General features: G+C 39.7%; 1 protein-coding gene across 2 annotated transcripts in view; it reads left to right on the top strand.

Moving 5' to 3' along the window:
- GABRG2 (gamma-aminobutyric acid type A receptor subunit gamma2) overlaps nt 1-15641 on the top strand; it is a 123432-nt gene that overhangs the window by 62500 nt on the left and 45291 nt on the right. The window lies entirely within an intron of this gene.

Genomic DNA, 15641 nt, shown 5'->3' with positions numbered 1-15641 from the left:
GTTCAAGGGCGCTGTTCTTTTGTAAAGGTCACCTGTTGGGCACCTGAATGTGTCAGCTTCCTTATTTCTTAGAGGCTTATTTACCACTGAATTTCACCAACTCTAGGAATAGAAACTCAACGTAGATTAGGGAATTCATGCAAATTAGTGGGTAAACCCACTCAAAACATATTGGATAGAAATATGGTTGCCACACTTTTTTCTTTTAACTGACTCAAGACTTTCATCGCTTTAAAGAAAATGTACCTTTTAGGAAAACGTTTAAAAAATCCCCGAATACTATTTTTTTTTGCTATTGAGATTATTGATTCCTAGTGGCAATGTTATTTATTCTCTCAATTAGTCCATGCAGAGAATATTAATACAGCCATTTTACAAATTACAAAAATGGAAGTTCAGAAAGGATAAATAACTTGCTCGAGGTCACATGGCCAGTGAGTGGAAGAGCCAGAATTCGGACTCAGTCCAGACTGCAAACCTGCCTGTATACATCTATGCAACACTGCCAAACTCTCCCAGGAGTGGCTCCAAGCTCTGGTTAGCTCCTTTCTTTAGGGTCAGCTAAGCTGAGCTCCTTGGTTATTTATTCAGGGCTCCTATGTTCCAAGCATCATTAATAGGGTTCAAGACAAGCAATTAGACGTGGTCCTTGCCTTTGAGCAGCTCTCAGTCCAATGGAATGACAATGAGCTGGATCTAACCGAATTTTAAATAGTATTTTACGTTACTCTCTATGTGACAAGCCTGGTAAAGCATCACACACAAAAATCCATACTTTTTACTACACCAGAACACCTTAATGCACATATGCTTCAATAGCATGTCATCCTCACTTTTTTTTCTTTTTCTGACTAAAGAAGCCATTACCTTTAAAATATCTCAGATTCTGAAAATACCTTAGTATGTGTTTGGAATATAATTTGAAAGCATTGGTACAGTCATTATCCAGTTTAAGGGCTATTGTAGTTTATAATTGTGACTGCTCCAGGGGCTTATTTTAGAGAGGTGCCTACCTCCACCCACCCCTCTTTCTGGCAGTTAGGATGCTTACCCCCATTCATGCAATGTCTGGTGCCTCCCAGACAGAGGGGGTGGGAGAGAGGTGTCTGTATAGATCACCTGCCAGCCCAGCGAACTGGAGATTGCTTGGGAAACCTTTGCTAAAACGTTAGCCAATGTGGCATTTCTATAGCTGTGCCAATTTCATGTTGAGTGAGATGCTGCATGGTTTCTGCATGTCTTCCCCTGTCTTTTACATTCAATTTTTGGTCCATGGAAGTACCAGCATGAGCTTTGCATCTAGACAAATATAACGTGTCTGTAGCTCTAGATATGATAATCATTTGACGTTGCATCCAACCTTTGAATTTACCCTCCGTCCCTCAGGAGTCTTTTCTGTGGCCTAGGAGAATATAATAGATCATGGTCAAGGACAGTACTGAGACCTCTTTGAGATCCATTGCTCTAGTGGTACAATTTCATGTCTAAATATGAAATTATACCTACTAGATTTCTCTGTACAAAGGAGATATTAGGAGGTTACAGTCAACACTCCAGCACTGTAGCTTTTTTTTTTCTTTTTTTTTTTTTTTTTTTGCGGTACGCGGGCCTCTCACTGTTGCGGCCCCTCCCGTTGCGGAGCATAGGCTCCGGACGCGCAGGCTCAGCGGCCATGGCTCACGGGCCCAGCCGCCCGCAGCATGTAGGATCCTCCCGGACCGGGGCACGAACCCGTGTCCCATGCATCGGCAGGTGGACTCTCAACCACTGCGCCTCCAGGGAAGCCCCAGCACTGTGGCTTTTACTTGAATAATGCAGCCTTCTAGTCTAAGCGGTAGAGTTGGGAGAATTTTGGATGAGGAGTCAGATAAGTTGAGCTCTGATGCCATCTCTGCAAGCATCATAGGCTTGGGCATGTTTCTAGCCTGAGTCGTGGTTTCCATGCCTATAAAAATAATAATTGAAATATTCTATTTGGTAAACCATATTATATAATTGCATTATATAATCATTGAACTCTATTGGATCATTTGTACAGCATTGTACAGGAAGGAAACCAGCCAGGTTAGATGAAAAATTTCCATTGAAACATGGTACTGAAATCCAACGTTGCTTTCATTAACCAAGGTATTCTTCAGTTAGTTACTTTCTTTATTATTCATTTCGTATTCCATGGCATAGATGATAAATAAAATCTGTACCAAGAGGTATTAGATTTCAAGTTATATGAGGTAAGAATCTCACTTTCAAGAAGCTTAGAGCCTACTTATTTTAGTTATTTATTCAATGATTATAAAACTGTAGACGCTCTCTTTACTCTCCTTATTTAATTCACTTAAACTAGTCTACACAGCTACCCTTTCCATTCCCTCTGTAGAAAGTGTTGACTGACGTCCTTGGCAATTTGAATACTCTAGGCTCGTGGTTTACTCTATTACATGTCCATATAATTCTGTCATATTTAATATTTACCCAAAACAAGTTGGGTTTCTGCCCAAATCCGTTCATGAATGTTGAACTACTATTTTAATGATATATTAACTATTACATGAAGTCATACATTTAGGTGTGGGTTAAGAATGATTATAAAAATGACAAATATTAAAACAATTTTTGCACTTGATATATCTTAACTGGATGAATTTAGATGTGTGGTCCATTAATTTAGGGTCTATTTATGTGTGAAAGGTGACACTTTGAAAACCAACTGGCAGACTCTTGTTCAATGAAAAAGAGCCTTGAGCCTATTTTAATGGTGGATAAAGTGTGCACTTTGTAGGTTTTTAGGTTAAAATCCTTTTAAAACATTGTATAAATTGTTAAAACCTGATAAAAGATCACTTCTGATTAACTAACCTACCACAAGCTCTTTCTGTTTGATGAGAGGGCTTCTCCTTTATAGGACTGAACATAGATAAACTGCCATAAAGTCCAACTTCATTATTATCTCCTTGGCAGCTAGTACAGGACCTGACACATAGCAGATGCTCAATAAATGACTGTTGTAGAATGGAAGATAGCTAGCAAAATGAATCATGGAGATAGAAACATTTGAACTGAATCTTGAAAACAGGGAGATATTAGGTTTTATTAGAGACGTGGACAGAGCAGAAAGAACATCAGCGTGTCCTCATGAGAGTAAGGGATTAAGGTTTGATGTAATTAAGATTTGTAGGCATATCTCAGAAAAATGATTCACACTTCTGGGCTTCTACTTCTCACAATTGTTGGCCTTCAATAGAGAGTGAGAGTATGACATCAGGAAAATTAATTCCTGTTCTTACTGAAAAAGCTTAGTTTGGCATTTGAATGTCTATGCCTGTATAATGTGGAAGAGCTAGATATCAAAGGGTCATACAGAAACATGCATGCATGCAGGGATAAATTAATGCCATCACTAACACTGCAATGTCTTCATGTTATTGAAGGCGAAAATCAGATTCAGAAATTATTAAAATTACATAAAGAAGCATAATACAATTTGTGGAATTGAATGAGACAAGTTTAATATCTATCTTTCCTTATTCCATTAGCCTAGAGCTTGAAATATTTTGCTGACTGTATAAGGTACATAGAGAGACACACAAAGAAACACACATACAAACACACTGATGCATATGCTTCTTTTAAAATCTAACAAAATATGTACTTGTATACTTTGAAGTAATTTTGAATTGTTCAGAGTCAAAAGGAAGTTGTATTGGTTAAAATTAAGGAGGAAGTTGAATATTTAAGTGCAATTCATAGATCCTATGTCCTAATAACTGTAAGAGTTAGACCTGTTGCAATGTTATACCTGTAAGAACCAAATCGAACCAAACCAAGACTAAACTAACTGGCCAAGTGTTAATATTGTCTGCATTACAGGATTATCATGAGATGCACAGGGACACACTGTAGGACACACTGTAGGAAACGGGCCTTGCCCCATAGCTGACAGAGTAAATGATGGAGCAGTCTCTGTTTCTCCACTGTCATCCCACTACTATTCTATTCCCCCTCCTTGAAACACTCAGTCCTTTTCTCTATGGCTAAATCACACACAACCTTCAAACCCAAGATCTAGTGACATTGTATGTGACCTTTTCCCCAACTGTTGCTGCATATATTGCTATCTTTACCATTTTTATTGTACTGACAACTCACCACCATGCAGCTAAGAACTTTGTGTTTCTTTAATTATGGCACCTATGTTTCTTGCCTCTCCAAATGGGTTGTAAATACACTGAAAACACAAATGTATTAAATGACACCTCTTGTGGCATGATTTTGAGTGGATTTTTGGTGGAAGCTCAGGGCATTCTTGGGGAAATGTCAAAAGCCTAGTTGGTCACTTGGTCTTCTTGAGAAAACACAGTCAACATTTTTCAAGTTATGGAAAGATCCTTATATTGCTTTTGTCTCGATGTAGTCTAAGTAAAATTTACTTTTAGAATCAAAATATGTGTCAGACTGATTATTTAAGTCACGAATATCAGATTCAGTAAGTCAAAAAGTGTTTATCAAAGATCTGGCTTCTCTCCATGTCTCCCATCTTTTATCCATGGTGTTGGTTTCATACTCAGACTCTACACAAAACCACCATGGAGGTCCAAATTCTCACTTTGTTGTAGTAAAATGGCTGCAGTGAGACCAGACCTTATATCATCCCACCGCATTGTCAAAGATACTCTCTCCTTGGAGTGCTTGGTATTTCTCTTCTATTAGCTTTAAATTGGGTGAGGTTCACATCACTAAACCAATTGCTCTAGGCATGAGAACAGGACCCTCACATTAATCCCCACCGTACTGGGAGATTGGGATTGACATGTATACACTGATGTGTATAAAATGGATGACTAGGGCTTCCCTGGTGGCGCAGTGGTTGAGGGTCCGCCTGCCGATGCAGCGGGTGTGGGTTCGTGCCCCGGTCCGGGAGGATCCCGCGTGCCGCGGAGCGACTGGGCCTGTGAGCCGTGGCCGCTGAGCCTGTGCGTCCTGAGCCTGTACTCCGCAACGGGAGAGGCCACGGCAGTGAGAGGCCCGCGTACCGCAAAAAAAAAAAAAAAAAAAAAAAAAAAGATGACTAATAAGAACCTACTGTATAAAAAAATAAAATAAAATAAATCCACACCCTAGGATGTGGAATCGGGTGTGTACCACCCAAATTCAATGACTGACGAAGGAGAACAGGAAATTCTCCAAAGGAAATTAGGGTGTTTTGGTCAAAGAAGAAGGGAGGGAGGGGCTAGTGAGTAAATGACTTGTAAAGATCCATAACATTGGTGCTGTTTTTCTTAAGCCTACAGAACATTAGAGTGAAATCCCAGTAATAGGAAGAAAAATAAATAAAAAGAGATATCACTTAAAAAATATATTAACATCAAATTTACCGTTTCTCATTTAATATTAAGCCTAGAGGTTAAGAGCAATCTCTGGTGTCAGACTATAAGCAGAATATATTTTCTTACATTTCTTTTTTTTTAACATCTTTATTGGAGTATAATTGCTATACAACGGTGTGTTAGTTTCTGCTGTATAACAAAGCCAATCAACTATACATATACATACATGCTCATATCTCCTCCCTCGTGTGTCTCCCTCCCACCCTCCCTATTCCAACCCTCTAGGTGGACACAAAGCACTGAGCTGATCTTCCTGTGCCATGCGGCTGCTTCCCACTAGCTATTTTACATTTGGTAGTATATATAAGTCCATGCCACTTTCTCACGTTGTCCCAGTTTACCCCCCCACCGTGTCCTCAAGACCATTTTCTACATCTGCGTCTTTATTCCTGTCTTGCCCCTAGGTTCTTCAAAACCATTTTTTTTCTTTAGATTCCATATATAAGTGTTAGCATACTGTATTTTTTTTTTCTCTTTCTGACTTACTTCATTCTGTATGACAGTCTCTAGGTCCATCCACCTCACTACAAATAACTCAACTTCATTTCTTTATATGGCTGAGTAATATTCCATTGTATATATGTGCCACATATTCTTTATCCATTCATCTGTTGATAGACACTTAGGTTTATTCCATGTCCTGGCTACTGTAAATAGAGCTGCAATGAACACTGTGGTACATGAATCCTGTCGAATTATGGTTTTCTAAGGGTATATGCCCAGTAGTGAGATTGCTGGGTTGTATGGTAATTCTATTTTTAGTTTTTTTAAGAACCTCCATACTGTTCTCCATAGTGGCTGTATCAATTTACATTCCCACCAACAGTGCAAGAGAGTTTCCTTTTCTCCACACCCTCTCCAACATTTATTGTTTGTAGATTTTTTTATGATGGCCATTCTGACTTGTGTGAGGTGATACCTCATTGTAGTTTTGATTTGCATTTCTCTAATAATTAGTGATGTTGAGCATCTTTTCATGTGTTTGTTGGTAATCTGTATATCTTCTTTGTAGAAATGTCTGTTTAGGTCTTCTGCCCATTTTTGGATTGGGTTGTTTGTTTTTTTGATATTGAGCTGCATGAGCTGCTTGTATATTTTGGAGATTAATCCTTTGTCAGTTGCTTCATTTGCAAATATTTCCTCCCATTCTGAGGGTTGTCTTTTGGTCTTGTTTATGGTTTCATTTGCTGTGCAAAAGCTTTTAAGTTTCATTGGGTCAATTTGTTTATTTTTGTTTTTATTTCCATTTCACTAGGAGGTGGGTCAAAAGGATCTTGCTGTGATTTATGTCATGGAGTGTTCTGCCTGTTTTCCTCTAAGAGGCTTATAGTGTCTGGTCTTACATTTAGGTCTTTAATCCATTTTGAGTTTATTTTTGTGTATGGTGTTAGGGAGTGTTCTAATTTTATTCTTTTACATGTAGCTGTCCAGTTTTCCCAGCACCACTTATTGAAGAGGCTGTATTTTCTCCATTTTATATTCTTACCTCCTTTATCAAAGATAAGGTGACCATAGGTGTGTGAGTTTATCTCTGGGCTTTCTATCCTGTTCCATTGATCTATCTTTCTGTTTTTGTGCCAGTACCATACTCTCTTGATTACTGTAGCTTTGTAGTATTGTCTGAAGTCAGGGAGCCTGATTCCTCCAACTTCATTTTTCTTTCTCAATATTGCTTTGGCTATTTGGGGTCTTTTGTGTTTCCATACAAATGGTGCAATTTTTTGTTCTAGTTCTGTGATAAATGCCAGTGGAAGTTTGATAGGGATTGCATTGAATCTGTAGATTGCTTTGGGTAGTAGAGTCATTTTCACAATGTTGATTCTTCCAATCCAAGAACATGGCATATCTCTCTATCTGTTTGTATCATCTTTAATTTCTTTCATAAGTGTCTTATAGTTTTCTGCATACAGGTCTTTTGTCTCATTAGGTGGGTTTACTGCTAGGTATTTTATTCTTTTTGTTGCAGTGGTAGATGGGAGTGTTTCCTTAATTTCTCTTTCAGATTTTTCATCATTAGTGTATAGGAATGCAAGAGATTCCTGTGAATCAATTGTGTATCCTGATACTCTATCAAATTCATTGATTAGCTCTAGTAGTTTTATGGTAGCATTTTTAGGATTCTCTATGTATAGTATCATGTCATGTGCAAACAGTGACAGCTTTACTTCTTTTCCGATTTGTATCCCTTTTATTTCTTTATCTTCTCTGATTGCTGTGGCTAAAACTTCCAAAACTATGTTGAATAAGAGTGGTGAGAGTGGGCAACCATGTCTTGTTCTTGATCTTAGTGGAAATGCTTTCAGTTTTTCACCATTAAGAATGATGCTGGCTCTGGCTTTGTGATATATGGCCTTTATTATGTTGAGGTATGTTCCCTCTATGCCTGCTTTCTGGAGGGTTTTTATCATATATGGGTGTTGAATTTTGTCAAAAGCTTTTTCTGCGTCTATTGAGATGATCATATGGTTTTTCTCCTTCAGTTTGTTAATATGGTGTATCACATTGATTGATTTGCATATATTGAAGAATCCTTGCATTCCTGGGATAAACCCCACTTGATCATGGTGTATGATCCTTTTAATGTGCTGTTGATTCTGTTTGCTAGTGTTTTGTTGAGGACTTTTGCATCTCTGTTCATCAGTGATATTGGCCTGTAGTTTTCTTTCTTTGTGACATCTTTGTCTGGTTTTGGTATCAGGGTGATGGTGGCCTCATAGAACGAGTTTGGGAGTGTTCCTTCCTCTGCTATATTTTGGAAGAGTTTGAGAAGGATAGGTGTTAGCTCTTCTGTAAATGTTTGATAGAATTCATCTGTGAAGTCATCTGGTCCTGGACTTTTGTTTGTTTTAAGATTTTTAATCACAGTCTCACTTTCAGTGCTTGTTACTGGTCTGTTTATATTTTCTATTTCTTCCTGTTTCAGTCTCAGAAGTTTGTGCATTTCTAAGAATTTGTCCATTTCTTCCAGGTTGTCCATTTTATTGGCATAGAGTTGCTTGTAGTAATCTCTCATGATCCTTTGTATTTCTGCAGTGTCAGTTGTTACTTCTCCTTTTTCATTTCTAATTCTATTGATTTGAGTCTTCTCCCTTTTTTCTTGATGCATCTGGCTAGTGGTTTATCAATTTTGTTCATCTTCTCAAAGAACCAGCCTTTAGTTTTATTGATCTTTGCTATTGTTTTCTTCATTTCATTTTCACTTATTTCTGATCTGATATTTATGATCTCTTTCCTTCGACACCTTTGGGGTATTCTGTTCTTCTTTCTCTGATTGCTTTAGGTGTAAGTTTAGGTTACTTATTTGAGAAGTTTCTTGTTTCTTGCGCTAGGATTGTATTGCTATAAACTTCCCTCTTAGAACTGCTTTTGCTGCATCCCATAGGTGTTGGGTCATGGGGTTTTCATTGTAATTTGTTTCTAGGTATTTTTAAATTTCCTCTTTGATTTCTTCAGTGATCTCTTGGTTTTTTAGTAGTTTATTGTTTAGCCTCTATGTGTTTCTATTTTTCACAGATATTTTTTCCTGTAGTTGATATCTATTCCCATAGCATTGTGGTCAGAAAAGATACTTGATAGATTTCAATTTTCTTAAATTTGCCAAAGTTTGATTTGTGACCCAAGATGTAATCTATCCTGGGTAATGTTCCATGAGCACTTGAGAAGAAAGTGTAATCTGCTGTTTTGGGATGGAATGTCCTATAAATATCAATTAAGTCCATCTTGTTTGATGTGTCATTTAAAGTTTGTGTCTCCTTATTTATTTTCATTTTGGATGATCTGTCCATTGGTGAAAGTGGGGTGTTAAAGTCCCCTACTGTGATTGTGTTACTGTCCATTTCCCCTTTTATGGCTGTTAACATTTGCCTTATGTATTGAGGTGCTCCTATGTTAGGTGCATAAATATTTACAATTGTTACATTTTCTTCTTGGATTGATCCCCTGATCATTATGTATTGTCGTTCTTTGTGTCTTGAAATAGTCTATATTAAAGTCTGTTTTGTCTGATAAGAGAATTGCTACTCCAGCTTTCTTTTGATTTCCATTTTCATGGCATATGTTTTTCCATCCCCTCACTTTTGGTGTTTGTGTGTCCCTAGGTCTGAAGTAGGTGTCTTGTAGACAGCATATGTACGGGTCTTGTTTTTTTTTTTTTTTTGTGGTATGCGTGCTCCTCACTGTTGTGGTCTCTCCCATTGTGGAACACAGGCTCCGGACGTGCAGGCCCAGCAGCCATGGCTCATGGGCCCAGCCGCTCCGTGGCACGTGGGATCTTCCCGGACTGGGGCATGAACCCGTGTCCCCTGTGTTGGCAGGCGGACTCTCAACCACTGCGCCACCAGGGAAGCCCCGGGTCTTGTTTTTTAATCCGTTCAGCTTGTCTGTGTCTTTTGGTTGGAGCATTTAATCCATTTACATTTAAGGTATTTATCAATATGCATGTTCCTATTACCATTTTCTTAATTGTTTTGGGTTTGTTATTGTAGGTTTTTTCCTTCTCTTGTGTTTCCTGCCTAGAGAAGTTCCTATAGCACTTGTTGTAGAGCTGGTTTGGTGGTGCTGAATTCTCTTACCTTTTGCTTATCTGTAAAGGTTTAAATTTCTCTGTTGAATATGAATGAGATCCTTGCTGGGTAGAGTAATCTTGGTTGTAGGTTTTCCCCTTTCATCATTATAAATATGTCCTGCCACTCCCTTCTGGCTTGCAGAGTTCCTGCTGAAAGGTCAGCTGTTAACCTTATGGGGATTCCCTAGTATGTTAATTGTTGCTTTTCACTTGCTGTTTTAATACTTTTTTCTTTGTATTTAATTTTTGATAGTTTGATTAATGTGTGTCTTGGCATGCTTCTTCTTCAATTTATCCTATATGGGACTCTCTGCACTTCCTTGACTTGATTGTCTATTTCCTTACCCATATTAGGGAAGTTTTCAACTATAATCTCTTCAAATATTTTCTCAGTCCCTTTTTTCTTTCTTCTGCTCGGACCCCTATAATTCAAATCATGGTGCATTTAATGTTGTCCCAGAGGTTTCTGAGACTGTCCTCAATTCTTTTCATTCTTTTTTCTTTATTCTGCTGTGAGGTAGTTATTTCCACTATTTTATATTCCAATCCACTTATCTGTTCCTCTGCCTCAGTTATTCTGCCATTGAATCCATCTAGAGAATTTTTATTTTCATTTATTGTGTTGTTCATCATTGTTTGTTTGCTCTTTAGTTCTTCTAGGTCCTTGTTAAACGTTTCTTGTATTTTCTCCATTCTGTTTCCAAGATTTTGGATCATCTTTACTATCATTACTCTGAATTCTTTTTCAGGTAGACTGCCTATTTCCTCTTCATTTGTTAGGTCTGGTGGGTTTTTGCCTTGCTCCTTCATCTGCTGTGTATTTCTCTGTCTTCTCATTTTGCTTAACTTACTGTGTTTGGGGTCCCCTTTTTGCAGGCTGCAGGCTCGTAGTTCCCATTGTTTTTGGTGTCTTCCCACAGTGGGTAAGTGCGGTTCAGTGGGGTTTGCAGGCTTCCTGGTGGAGGAGACTGGTGCCTGTGTTCTGGTGGATGAGCCTGGATCTTGTTTTTCTGGTGGGCAGGACCACGTCTGGTTGTGTGTTTTGTGGTGTCTGTGAACTTATTATGATCTTACGCAGCCTCTCTGCTAATGGGTGGGAGTGTGTTCCTGTCTTGCTAGTTGTTTGGCACAGGGTTCCAGCACTGTGGCTTGCTGGTCATTTTGTGGAGCTGGGTCTTAGCATTGAGATGGAGATATCTGTGATATATTTCGCCGTTTGATATTATGTGGTGCTGGGCGGTCTGTGGTGGACCACTGTCCTGCACTCAGCTGTCCCACCTCAGAGACTCAGGCCTGTCACCTGGCCAGAGTGCCAAGACACCATTAGCCATATGGCTCAGAAGAAAATGGAGGAAAAAGAAAAGAAAGAAAGAAAAAAATGAATAAAATAAAGTTATTAAAATAGAAAAAAAGTATTAAAAATAAAAAAGTTTAAAAGTAATTTAAAAAAAGGGAGAAAGAAAGAAGAAAGCAACCAAACCAAAACACAAATCCACCAATGATAACAAACACTAAAAACTATACTAAAAAAACAAAACAAAACAAAAAACGGACAGTCAGAACCCTAAAACAAAAGGCAAAATAGGGCTTCCCTGGTGGCGCAGTGGTTGAGAGTCCGCCTGCCGATGCAGGGGACACGGGTTCGTGCCCCAGTCCGGGAAGATCCCACATGCCGCAGAGTGGCTAGGCCCGTGAGCCATGGCCGCTGAGCCTGCGCGTCCGGAGCCTGTGCTCCACAATGGGAGAGGCCACAGCAGTGAGAGGCCTGCGTACTGCTAAAAAAAAAAAAAAAAAGGCAAAACAAAGCTATACAGACAAAATCACCCAAAGAAGTGTACACATGCACACTCACTAAAAGAGAAAAAAGAAAACAAATATATATATATATAAATTGAAAAAGGAAGAGAGCAACCAAATCAATAAACAAATCTACCAATGATAATAAACTCTAAATACTAAACGAAAATAAACATAAAACCAGAAACAAATTAGATGCAGAAAGCAAACCACAAGTCTACAGTTGCTCCCAAAGTCCACTGCCTCAATTTTGCAATGATTTGTTGTGTATTCAGGTATTCCACAGATGCAGGGTACATCAAGTTGATTGTGGAGATGTAATCTGCTGCTCCTGAGGCTGCTGGGAGAGATTTCCCTTTCTCTTCTTTGTCCGCACAGCTCCTGGGGCTCAGCTTTGGATTTGGCCCCGCCTCTGCATGTAGGTTGCCTGAGCATGTCTGTTGCCCACCCAGACAGGAGTGGGTTAAAGGAGCACCTGATTTGGGGGCTCTGGCTCACTCAGGCCTGGGGGAGGGAGGGTTATGGAATGCAGGGTGAGCCTGTGGTGGCAGAGGCCACTGTGACGTTGCAACAGCCTGAGGCGCACGGGTGTTTTCCCGGGGAAGTTGTCCCTGGATCACGGGACCCTGTCAGAGGCAGGCTGCACAGGCTCCCTGGAGGGGAGGTGTGGAGAGTGACCTGTGTTTTCACACAGGCTTTTTGGTGGCTGCAGCAGCAGCCTTAGCGTCTCATGCCCGTCTCTGGGGTCTGTGCTGATAGCCACAGCTCGTGCCCGTTTCTGGAGCTCGTTTAGGCAGTGCTCTGAATCCCCTCTCCTTGGGCACCCGGAAACAGTGGTCTCTTGCCTGTTAGGCAGGTCCAGGGTTTTTCCTGGACTCCCTCCCGGCTAGCTGTGGTGCACTAGCCCCTTCAGGCTGTGTTCACGCCGTCAACCCCAGTCCTCTCCCTGCACTCCGACTGAAGCCCGAGCCTCAGCTCCCAGCCCTGCCCGCCCCGGCGGGTGAGCAGACAAGCTTCTCGGGCTGGTGAGTGCCGTTCGACCCTGATCCTCTGTGCGGGAATCTCTCTGCTTTGCCCGCTGCACCCCTGTTGCTGCACTCTCCTCCGTGTCTCCAAAGCTTTCCCCCTCTGCCACCCGCAGTCTCCGCCCATGAAGGGGCTTCCCAGTGTGTGGAAACTTTTCCTCCTTCACAGCTCCCTCCCAGAGGTGCAGGTCCCGTCCCTATCCTTTTGTCTCTGTTTTTCCTTTTTTCCTTTGCCCTTTCCAGGTACATGGGGAGTTTCTTGCCTTTTGGGAGGTCTGAGGTCTTCTGCCAGCGTTCATTAGGTGTTCTGTAGGAGCTGTTCCACGTGTAGATGTATTTCTGATGTATCTGTGGGGAGGAAGGTGATCTCCGCGTCTTACTCCTCCACCATCTTGATGGTGCCCCTTTCTTATATTTCTTTAATGATGTTTTGTTGGTAGAAATGGCCCAGAGTTGGAAACAGTGGCATTGTCAATAGCAAAATTATTACACAACATTATTAAATGATGTTTACTTTGGTCACTTTATAGATTAGGAATGGAAACTGAAGCCAATAATATAGATGCAAAGCAAGAAAGCTGGGTAACCAGCAGATTATGAATGCTGTAACAATCCAATGAGATGATGCTACCAAAGCAATCACAAGGCCGTGTCTATCTTCATAGGGGATGATTCAGTGGTTTTCTACCATGGTCCAGGCAGAAAGGAAAATGGGAACACTTGTGAACTGCACAAAGAACTATACAAAAGCATAACATATATTTAATGAAATATTTTAGGAATTAATGGAAAGAGATTTCAAAGTTGTATTTATATTATCACTGAAGCAAATTTTAGTTCTTAATTTAGCTGTGAAGAGAGGACTTTGGAGTAAGGCAGTATACCATGGTATAAAAATATTATCATTAAAGTCAGACCAGCTGTGTTCTCATCCTGGCTCTGCCACTCACTAGCCTGGCCTTGAGCAAATCACTTTAACTCTCTGGGCCTCAGTTTCCTCTTCTTTACAGTAAGACTAATAAGACATTTCTTTTCATAGGAATACTGTGAAGACAACAGCAAGAGCAAAAAATCATATATAAAATACTACCCACAATGCCAGACAAATATTAAGTATTCAATAAACTACAGCTTTTAAAGTCCATAGTATCTTATCCACAGTATTTGCTCTCAAGCTACAGTACTAATTTGAAAATTAAAGTTTTTCCATTATCATAAAAATAACGACTTGATCTCAACTCATTTGACAGAAAGAACTAACCTGAAAAGACATGAAGCTTGTCATAGACCTAATCTCATTTAAAGTATAAGCGTCCATACCTTTTCCTGCAGAAACATAAATATGTTTGATTATGGCTACTGCCCCATACCCTTCTGAATTGTTCCATGACTGTGTCATACGCCTTGTGTTACTTTTGTAAAATATTTTTAGAAAATTGCTTCAAAGCATATCTACCCCCAAAGAGGTGTGGGATAAAGAATGAAGTCTTTACTTAAATCTCTGCAGTTGATCCAAATGATTGTGTTACCACTCATGGCAGTCATTAAAATGACTTAGAGAGACGATTGACTCTTTTCCCCTTTATGGCAATGAAAGGGCTTTGAAATAAAAAGAGGTAGGATTGGAATCACTCGGCTGTTGCTTTATTCCAAATGTTTGTTAATTGGTCCTTTACCTCTTTGATTTGTTTAGAGTATGAATTCTCACAATACATTATGGATATTCCAGCATCACTCCAGCTACTTCATCAAGGTATAGATTTCCAGACTGCCTCCCCCATATCTGCAGAATTAGAATCTCCAGAGGTGTGGCCTTGGAATCAGCATTTTAAACAGGGTCCCAAGGTGATTCTTAGGTGTAATAAAGTTTGAGAAGTGCTGCCTCAGATCCTAAGCATAAGCTGGCTTTCTTATTTCCTCTTGCGTAAGTGATTCCGTCTCACCCCAACAAATTTCTTCCCATGTTACACTGTATAATGCATTCTGCATTCCTACTTCCAGGGGTACCATTTGAAGTCCCTTCTATTATATTTGATATGCCCTGGCATATTTAATTGTACCTTTCTTATTGCCAGTGGTTGGCATCTGGGCTTTCTAAGTGGAGGTGTCCGAACATCTTCTGGAAAAGGAAAGTGCATTAACCTTCTTCAGAAAATTAATCCAGAGAGAGCAAGGAATACTAAGGAAACTCTTGTTCTCCTTTTAGAAATGGCAGGAGTATAACCAAAGGCATGGTTTCTTTCTTACTACAACATCTGACCAAATATATTAAGAGTTGTTTGGTAATGTAGGCGTCTCTGTGGTCAGACAGTACTATGGAGCTTCACATATTTCAAAGGGAAACACCTAAGTAGACATTAATTTGTACCTTAGAATCATTAACTTCCAACTGGCCGCAGCTCTTTAAACAAGCATGGGGAAAACATGGGCTAAGTAATTGGAAAAATTGAGCTTTAAACCACAAACTCCCAATTGACCAGTTTAGTGAGTCACTCATTATTTATTTTAAATGGATGTTTCTTCATCTATAAAATGAAGAAAATAATATGTACCTCAGAGTTTACTTGGAATAAATGAATTATATAGGGGGCAAAATATAGCACGTGGGCATTCAGTATTTTATGTAACAAAAGAGTATCTTCAAGTCATTCTAGAATTGAATTATTTTCTTAGCAAAATAGCTGCAGAGAGACAGGAAAATCAAGATACACGTGTGAGCATACTCATACACAGCACAAGTGGAAGTTACTAGCCCCAAGAAAATGAAACTGTGTGTTGAGTAAGTTTTGAGTAACCTCTGTGGGTGTCAGTGACAACATGAATGGCAAAGCAAAGATAAATATAGGCTAAGAGGTATAAAACTGTTCACCC

Source organism: Orcinus orca, chromosome 3, assembly GCF_937001465.1.
Source record: "Orcinus orca chromosome 3, mOrcOrc1.1, whole genome shotgun sequence".
In the NCBI taxonomy this organism is placed as follows: Eukaryota; Metazoa; Chordata; class Mammalia; order Artiodactyla; family Delphinidae; genus Orcinus; species Orcinus orca.
Note: the sequence above shows the minus strand (reverse complement) of the source record. Positions and strands in the feature narration are given on the sequence as shown.